The sequence below is a fragment of the Accipiter gentilis genome, chromosome 3 (assembly GCF_929443795.1).
Source record: "Accipiter gentilis chromosome 3, bAccGen1.1, whole genome shotgun sequence".
Lineage (NCBI taxonomy): Eukaryota > Metazoa > Chordata > Aves > Accipitriformes > Accipitridae > Astur > Astur gentilis.
Genome location: NC_064882.1, coordinates 7,963,928 through 7,974,573, shown reverse-complemented (window position 1 = coordinate 7,974,573; position 10,646 = coordinate 7,963,928).

Genomic DNA, 10,646 nt, shown 5'->3' with positions numbered 1-10,646 from the left:
AACACTACCAAAATTACTTTTAGGCAACTTCTATTTGTCTGCTAGGTGAGGACTAGTTCTTGATGGTAGTACCAATGGCATGGTGGAAACGGAATTTCTACTTTTTTGGTGTATGCACCTGGTGGTCCTGATGTGTGTCTTGTGGACTTGGCAGACATAAGCCTGAAAGCAGTACTTGCCTTCTCTCAGAGAGAAATAAAAGTTCAACCTTTTTTATTTTATTTTAATTTTTTCTGTAGTGTCTGTGAGATATTGAATATGCTTTTGGCTAGACCACTTGATTATATGGCTGTGGGCAAGAGATCTAGTCCAACTGTCCCTTGGTGCCAGGGATAAAAATTGTGCCCATTTCAGAAGAGCTGGTAATCACTTTGACTACAAGAGTAACCTTACAGTACTTTGCTCTCTTTCCACTGTGTCCTTCCTGGGTTCAGCTGGGATAGAGTTACTTTTCACAAGAAGCTGGGAGGGGGCACAGCCAGGACAGCTGGCCTGAACTAGCCAAGGGGATATTCGATACTATATGACATCTTGCTCAGTGCATAACTGCAGCAGCTGGCTGGGGTGAGGAGGGATTGTGGCTCGGGAACAGGCCACATCAGGTTCTGTGTGGTGAGCAACTGCATTGTGCGTCACTCGCTTTATACATTCTTTTCTTAGTATTGTTTTTGTTATTACTTCTTCTCTCCTTGTGTTGTCCTATTAAATTGTCCTTGTCTCAAGCCATGAGGTTTTACCTTTTTCTTCTGATTCTCCTCCCCATTCCATTGCGGGGGAGGAGTGGTTGAGTGACTGTGTGGTGCTTAGTTGCCAGCTAGGCTTAAACCATGATACACTACATTCTTTTACTTTTTCACTTGTGCATCTTTAGCATTACATCAATAAAACCAGCTACTTAACAGATGTGGTTTTAAGTAAGATTACAGTTTAATATAACAATTTATGGTAATGAAGTAAATATCAAGTACTAAATAGAAAGTAGTTTCAAGCACATTCAGAAATGGCTGGATATTATTTTGCTAGAATGCTTTGCAATAGAAAGTTGGTCTTTTAACTGAACTAAATAGTTTTTTTGAAGTGAATTTCCCATTTGAAAGTTTTAGACTTCTCAGAGAAAAAACAGATACAGAATTTTTTCTGGTGCTTCTCTCCCTTAAATTTTCCCACCCCCACCAGTTGAAAGGAAACTTAAAAATGCCAGCAAGTATCTCATGTGAATTAGTTCAGGTGCCTCCTGTCCCACATGCTTGTCCCTAAAGGCCGAGTTCTCTATTTAGATCGTTTCCCATGATACGCTACAGAGACCCCATAACATCAGAGCTTTTTGCAGTGTTTTAACAAGGATGAAAAAGTTAAGGAACAGTTTTTGTAAGGGACTGTGGAACTATTTCTTAACTAAAAATTTTCTTTTTGTTATCTGAAACATTTTTCATTCTAATATTTGTCTAATATTTTGTTCAGATGTATTGTTCTAATATTTGAAAATTTGACATTTCCCGTATGGAAGAATGATACACCTTTTCAGTTGTATCTAATTCTATAACTAGCGTTTCAATGTTTCCATTTTGGTCTTGAATTTAGGTTATAATTTTTCGTCCATTAGCACATAGTATTTCATCAGTCATCATTATAGCAAATGTCTTCAAAGAGAGTACATTTTCTCTTGGTGTTTTGGCTAAAACCACAACCACTGACTGCTGCTTCTCATTCCCATGTCACAAAGCAACAAAATACTGTAGCAGTATTTCCAGATACTGCCGTATAACAGTATGTAACAGAATAAATGCTACTTTGCAAGTGCTTCTTTATTGTTGCCACTCTTTCTATGCAAATTAACTTATTAAAGTTAAATACTGAAATTAGTTATATTTAACTTCTTAATAGTTTGGCAGGCCCATGGATCCTCAGCCCCCAGTTCACAGGCAGGCTTTGGGGCTGCAGCAGTTCTACTCCTCTTGTGCTGTGTAGAAGGGAGATTTTGAAGCAGAAAGGGCTGAAAATGCTCAACTTCAGAGCTTTTGCTTCTCATACTACATGATACCTGAAGAACGGGTTTCTGTAGTCATCTACGGAGTCAAATCTGACTATTGAGACGTAATCTCCAGTTTAAAACGGTCCCCATTGGCCTTAATTCGAGCAGAATCAGACATCTAGCTGCTAGAAGGTACATTAATTACACTGTGTACTACAAAGCCTCTTGAACTTAAAATTTTCAGAATATCAGTGTTAAAATTGGATGCTATCTCATTATGTGCAACAGGAGATTTTTGCTGTGGTCAGAGAGAGCTTGTCTTCCTGATTCTTGGCTTCAGGCCAGATTTACAGAATTTCTGTTGGGAATTTTTAAGTTTTGCTCCCAAATCCACACTATTGAGAGTGAACAAAGTGTTGTGCAGGTTGGCCAAAACATAAATTGGCAATCATCTTGTCTCAGAATGGAAACAGCTTGGAAAAGAATAAAGTAGTTTTTGTAGTTTGCTCAGTTATGGGTAAGCATATCATATTTGATTGCCTTTCTGGGAGAGAGGGACTAGTGAGGAAAAGATAAAAATTAAAAAAAAAATAACCCCCCCCTAAACCACCAGAATAAATGCTATTTTAATTGCTTTGAGTTTATCAACACTCCAGGTTTGAGATGTTGGTTCTGCACTTGGCTGCATCAAGCAAAAATAGTTTTTCCTTCTTCTCTCTGTGATGTGTATCTTGGAAAACATAGCTGTCTTTGAAACAACTGATGCATTATCATTACTGCCATGGTGCCAAAATCAGTTCTCTCAGAAAAACTGATCAAGAGAACCCTTGAATACTACTGTTCATCCTTAAACTAGAGATGGAAGTGTAATATCAAAAGAGAATTGTATAACTTAGAATAATAAATCCAAATCCTAAATAAGTAACTGAAGGAGGATAGAGAAGAGCAAAGTAAAATATGTTTAGTAGAAATATAAACATGTGCTAACTCTTTATTGAACTGATTTAAAATATCTCACTGTTTTTAACTTTCCCTTAATGTTTGCACTACTGAAATGCCACAAACCATTTATTTTTACTTTTCTGATGATCAGAGAAAATAAACAGACTGAGAAGGAGGTGTTTGTCAAAGCACATCATAGTTATTTTGGTAACTTGCATGCCAGGTGTCAGCTTTTTACTTTTCTAAGTGAGTTCTACATTTGTACAGCAGCTTTTAATTGTCTTCTTGTACCCTAAATACTTAAAACTATTTTAAAGTGAAGATAACAGGGGGTGGGGTGGGGTGGGTGGGCAACCCAGCAACTGGTCTTAATGAGATGTTTGTGTTGATTTGCAAGTCAATTGATAAATACACCACTGTATTTTAAGGCACTGTAAGGATGCTTTTCAATATAGAAGTTTAACTATAGGCTTATTGATAAGCCTGAAATGAATCAGTTTTAATGTGGAAAAAATATCACAAGAGTCTATAATTACCTCTTTCTACTAATCCATTTAACGGTGTTGGTATTTTATTGTATTTAAACAAATACTCTATTCCCTTATATGTGATAACAAAGAAGATATAACCAGTGGTTATTCACATAAATTCTGAACATGACAGAGCATTCTCAAATTGTATTTTCAACTGGTTTTTATTTTGTGACTTCATCTATGTAGTACTGGCAGTAAGTGTGTAAATTATAGTGTTGAGGCTACTGAAACACTATTCTTCTAGAACATACAGCTTCATGCATGTATTTCCATTCTTTGTCAACCTAATTATGTTTAAAATGGTGTGGATGGCTAGCCATGCCATCCAAATGAAGCAAGACTCTGGGCTGGGGACACCAGTCAGGTCTCATTCAAAAGAACTTCCTGAAGACACATTTAGTATCTATATGTCCTAGAATTCAGGGACATTACTTTAGCTTGATCACAACTCTTGGTTTTACTCCAGGGCTTCCCACTCTGTATCTCACAGATGAAATACCAGTGGAAAAGAGCAAAGGAAAGGACTGAGAGTATGTTATTGGGAGGGCTGAAGAGTATACAGGTCCAAACACATATGAAACTAGGTGTAGTGAATTCCTCCAGATCCCTCAGGTATTCCTTCTGACTTTGTTCCAGTTCTATAGATGCTATATCAATGTGAAGGGCAAGTATTAATAAGGCAGATAATATCTTAATGGTTTTCCATTGAAGACTGCTGAGCAGTGACTCAATCAATTTCAAGGATAGAAAAGATTTTGATGTTAATGGGAAAGGTTCCTCCTACAAAAGTTCATAAGAACAGTTACTTGCAGGCATTCTTCAAATGTCTGTCAAAACATGCTCCCATGTAAGTCTGTTTTCAGTGTTCTGGTGTTCTTTACACATTAGTCAATACCAGGAGAAAGATAAACTTCATATACCTAGTTGAAAAAGAACATTCACCTTGTTTTTGCCTTCCGTTGAAGGCAAGTGGATAGTTGTGAGTTAGCCTGTTTAATTTCATCTACTTAACCTGTAGTAAAATTTTTTACTTTGACTCAGGTGGTCTCTGTTGAAAAAAATGTTCCTATTTCCAAAAATTATGAAGCATCTACATTTGATCTGTTTTGTTTTAAAGAAGTTAATGAGGAGGATAAATATGTAGGTTCAGTGCCTGGTTTTAGTGAGTTGCCTGTGGTCTTTGATTAAATTGGACTTCCACTAATTCTCTCAAAAGGAAATAGTTGCTTCATAGTTATCAGTGGTTGAATCCATGTGGATAAGTGTTATGGTGAGGAGAAAACTGCCTGGCAATGGCAATGGGTTTTGAAATGCTTTGTTTACAGCTATGGAGCCCTATTCATCTTGAGTGAAATTGTTGATAGAAAGCTGAAGGATTTTGTGTTTATTAATTAATGTATACCTACTATATGCCCATAGGCACAGCTGCAACAGATACTTCTGGTCAAAAGAATTTCATCTACATGTGCATTTATATGAACAGAATATATCAAAGTATTGCATTTGCTGTGAGATATGACCTTTCTGTGCATGAAAATATTTTATTTCCTAACTCGTCATGCTATAGGCTCTGAAGTGAAATTGCCTGTGTCTAAAGAAAAAGACCGCTTGTGAGTTAAACAGATTTATCATCATCTTTGGTCTTGTTTAAGATTTAGTCTGAATCTAAAGAAAAAAATGAATGCAGTTTGGTTTTGCATTGACCAGAATGTATAGATCTGAAAAAAATTAGGACAAATTGCCAGGTGTTGTTTTGCATTTCAGGTGACGTTTTTTTCCCCTAATGTCTTAAATAATATAAATACTTTCTTACCTTGTCTAGTTATCACAATGGTCTATCTTTTACCTTGTATTAATAAGGAACATCTTTTTGGTCATAGCCATAGCAAGTATGTAAACCAAAGTATTCTTCTCTTACTATAGCTGTTTTCCCTATGTATGCCTGATGCACAGCAGCAGTGGAATATGAAGGAAATATACTGCTTATTGTCCATTAGACACCTTTCATATAGTATTAAATAGAGTTTCAAATGAGGGAAACAGCATGTGAGTAATTTTGCTGACAAAATGTAATCTTTCCACTTCCATTTCTGAAATTCCTTCCTTTTTGAAACTTAACTGTTTTTACAAAAAAACCCAAAGAAAATACTGCTGTAGAAAGAAAAAAGAAAAACTGTGTTAGGATGTAAATATTAATGCTGACATTTTAATGAAGAGTGCATATGAACAAAAAGAAATCAGTAGGACATGCTACCATACATTTCCTTGTATTCCTGATACCATTCACTGCCCAACCTTTTTCTGTTTTGATTTCAAGCAGTAGCTTTTATAAGTCAAAATGCCCAGTCTAGCCATTTCTGTTTCATCAAGTTAGCCTGTTAGAATACTATTAGAAGAGGGTAATGATGTATAAAAAGATTGAATTGGTAATGCAACAGTAATATTTTTTAGATACAGGGCAACTACAAAATGGGGAAAAAGGTTTTTTTCTATTATTAAATGCTTGCTAAGTCAGTGAGTGCTTCAGAGAACAGTAGAAAACTTCGGTCATCCGTTTCAATATTATCTGACTACACAAAAGTGCTATAAGAGCTGCTGTAGACCATGGGATTCAGACCACAACTGGACCCTTTCACAACAGCTTTCAATTAAGATGGTAGATATTTGCCTCCCTTCCCACCCATCCCCCACCCCCAGTACTGTGAGGGGAAGGCAGTTCCAAAACCTGACTTTTTGATGGTTAGGAGTCTTCTTTTAACAGGCAGTTTGCATCCACTCTTTCTTGTGCCAGGGTTATTCTCTATAATAACTATTCCTGCTCTGAATGTGTTTATGGATAATTTTCATAGCTCTTTTCTCAACCTTTATTTTGCTCTTTCAATGTCTATTTGATAAATAATTCCGTTACCTGTTGAATCCAGGATTATTCTACAGCCTGTATCTGGAAAGTCAGTCTCCTATAATTATGCGATTCTTCATAGTATGCATTTTTGTAGTAGCATTATACAGATCTCTAACATATCCAGCATACCTAACATATCTATATAGAGTACGGGGAGGAGGGAAATGGACCCCATTAAGCTTCCTTTACTACCTTTGTCAATTTTACTTTTTTAAATTTCCTTCCTGAAATGGATTCTTTTTTTACTATTTTGTTGATCCCGAACAGAAGGTTGACTGTGTTGTGTCTTCATAGTGCAGAAGATATGTTTTCTTACAGCCATTTTTTTGCCTATACCAGGTGGCAGCATCATTTAATTTCAAACCATGTCATTATATTAAAATCGGTAATATCACTGCCATGGATAGATATACTTGTTATGGAAAATCAGGTGCTACTGAGTGGGTGAAAAATTTCTAGAAAGAAAAAAAGTCATATGCTAGATAGAAAACTTGCTATCTAAACAGAATATTGAAAGCACGGTATATATAGAGAAAACTTCTTGCACTACATTTAATATTGTCATAGATCTCCTTCTAATGTTATTAGGCATGTTTTTTCCAGATGGACCTGATGAGGATATGCTGAGAGAATTAAAAATGGGCATGCATAGGCAATAAAAAAAAAAATTAAGATCTTTAAGAACCAATATCATCTTAACCAAATATGAACATTTGTTAATTAGTAAATTTCATCAGTTTAAAAGTAAATGTTGAGTGTTATATTGGAGAGTAATTGGGGTAGAGGAATGACAGCTGTATTTTTGTTAAGGACTACCACAAAAAAATGTGTAATATTTCTGTAGTGATGTAAAGGTATTTGTCCTTAATTAAGCTGATTCATAGCAATCTAAGAATACAAAGGCCAATGCAAAGGCATCAAAGCAGCTGCTTTAGGTTTTATCAGGAAAGGAGCCAGCCTGGAGAATCAAGAGTTATAACAGGTTCCCTCATGGACCCCGAATATGAGGCCAGTGGGGCAGAGAGTAAAGGTTTTTGCTATTTGTCTTTCTAACAGAGTTTAAAACAGAAAGTGTTAGCACTATGGGAAAAATACTATGTTCTCTTTATCATATTGCTCTCCTTTTCAGTACTGCTCCATAGGAGAATGAAATTTGATGGATGAGGAAGGGATTAATTTTGTGCAACTTATGATGATATAATTATGTTTGTTATTATTGAAAATTTAGTTTCTCTCTGGACCACCAGAGAATACAGCTTGTGAGTTCAGACAGTTCCTCCTCCCACAGATACCTTAACCACTTGGCTAACAACTGCAGTTTCACTTCTTGTTCTTAACTGGTGAGAAATAGATCTTAATTTCTGAACTAAGCAAAATTTCACAGGTGGTATTTTTATTGTTGAGACTATGTATAATTACTTAGAAATGTTTTCAGATGCTTTAAGGTGGTGACTTTTAGACCACTTTCAGAGAAAATGCAAATAATCTCATGAAAACTTGATGAATGTTTTTACCAGAGCTCTGTAACTTCAAACAGAAGGTCATTTAAACCTATAAAGCCCAGAAGATGAGAATAAGATATAAAACATTTTTTAAGTGGATATATCAAACATGTGCTGCTTTAACAACAAGTACACATGATACAATATAATAAGGCAAGACTTCTTTTATCATTATGAATATCTCTTCATCATTAGAGACAAGCATTTCTTCATGACAGGGAGGACTTCAGTTTTGCCTGCTCATTTGCCTGTCCTAGGCCCTCACACAGGGCTGCTGATCAATCATCTCCGTATCAGGAAACCTTCCATGGAAAATTGATATAGTGGCAAAGACCCAAATGGTTTTCATGCATTTTCTTGCATGTCTCCCTTTTCAAATGTGTAACTGTTTGGATTTGAAGCTTTGATTTGTTTTTTTTGTTTGAGGGACTGAAGAGATGCTAATGACTTGTGGATAATATAAAATCATGGTAAAAAAATTCAGAATAAAAATCCAGACTAAAAAAAAAAAGTGTATCACATGAAGAAGGTTGTAAAGTGGCTAGGTTATAGAAAGCTGCAATATAGTCATTGCCAGGAAAACATTCTTTTTTAGAGTTTTTAGAACAAGGTAACTTTAATCTCTTAATATCTATCTGTCTATCAGCTCGCTTCAGCTTGTAAATTACTCATATAATTTGCAATCTTTAAACATAGTTTGCCGATGCCTTTGATTGCATTCTGTTTCTATCTACGTGTGAAATGGATATTGCTATTGCTGTTATTTATAACTATTAATGATAAATTCCTATAAGCATTGCTGTTTAGGCAGGGTAAGGGAAGGACTTTCTGAAATTTATGTCATCCTATATAGTTAAGCTTTTTGATAATGTGAGTGGAAAAATAATTGTAAAGCAAGAAAACAAAAAGGTGTAGGCACTCTGCTCTCCGTCATGCGCCCCCATCCCCTGCAATGTTCTCTAGACAAAGTCCAGGGTAAAGAGTACCCATGTGGTAACTGAATGTCAGCTATTTTGTGCCAGAATGTCCTGATCCTGATGAGGAAAATTTAAAATGTAGAGCATAAATATATTTATTTTGGTTCTGGAACCATAGTCTGCAGTATAAACACCTCCATTAGCAGCAATAAAAAGTGCCAATTGAAGGCATGCAGTGAATACAAACAGTATAGATTTCAGCTACAAAAATGAAGACACTTGTGCTTTTGATTCTCATGACCCCATTTTCAGAGTGTCGGAACTTGCACTTAGACTGTATTTCTTACATCTGGATTCTGCACATGCATAGGAACAGATTTTCTTTTTATTTTTTTTTTAAATTTCTTTTACAAGAAGCAGCTACTCTTCTACATGGGTACTTGATGTCCCAAGAAATGAAGGGTAAGGGCATGGTCCATGATGATGTTTTATCTTGGTATTAGGGGAGTTTATTTGGAGGAACCCTCTGCACTTTGAGCAAAAACTACTTATCTGCTATAAATACATATTTTCTAGTGCCTAGAAGTAACATGGTGTGATCCAGTCCACATTCTCTCTTTGGACTCAGACTGCTGTAGAAGTTGGTAACAGATCTAGCATACCTGAGAATGCCAGGAGTCTGATAGTCTATATCTGGCAGGCCATTAATTGAATGCAATAAAACATCTTTTTTTTTTTTTTTTTAACCTTGTAGTTCAATTAATGACTTCTGGAAAGATATCAAAATCACATAGTTCCAGTATATTTTTGAATAGGTAGTTAATAACAAAGCTATAATAATACCAGCTAAAGAGTGGAAATACCAAGCATCCATTTGTGGAACACCGTTCTTATTTTCTCATACTTTTATTATAATTCTTTGTGCAAGTAGACTAAGCCGTTTGCAGTGTGACTTAGAGGATGAGCTAAATGCTCTAAGATGTAGTTGTCAAAGAATGGCACACTTCGCTTTGCATTCTCACATGAATTAGCCATTCTGAGATGCAAACAAGCTTAGGCAGATAAAAAAGCTGCTACATATATCTTTAAGATTGACTCTGTGGAAGAGTCAGCAGCTAGAAAAAAGAATTCTGAGTCAGATGGCATATTTCTTTAATCAGCATCAGGATTTATTTGATAGGTTCCCTGATACAGGATATACAGTCTGATAATCCTTAGCCAACAAACTGGCTGTGGCCCTATGATGTTGCTGCTGATGCACACTGCGTAGATTACTTAAACTAAATTGATCTCCCCTTCTGTGTTCTATATGTGCTTCACAGATATGAAAACAGACAGATTTGCGGTTGCCAGCTATATCATTCACTTTGTTAGGCATCTAACCAGAGTTCAGTATATGATCATTACAAAGTAGAAATGGAAAAAATATTCAAAGAATAGGCAATGTAACTACACCTCCTAATGAATATTCAAACTTAACTGGGTTAAAACACACTTCTCATTAGACATCACTGTAAATGGCACTAAGTGATCTCAGAAAGAATTATTGCTCCTTCACATTAATATTTTGACCATGGGTAGTCCCTGAGGCTACAAGGGGCTTATTTTCTGAATGTGTCTGACTGTGGTTCCATGCAGGGTTGGAAAAAGAATTTCATAGTCATTTCAGATCTTGAACTGATTAGAAACAGAAATATTTCATTAGCTTTTTCTTGGGCACATTCCTCCTTATATTATAGAGCTATGTAGTAAGAGAAAGGAAGGAAATGAGAAATGTTAGAATCTCTGGATTTTCTACCATAGTTATGAGCAGTCTGCCTTCGTGCAGCAGATTCTTCTGAGCACTTGTTTCCTACTGTGATGAGATGTCAGGCAGGT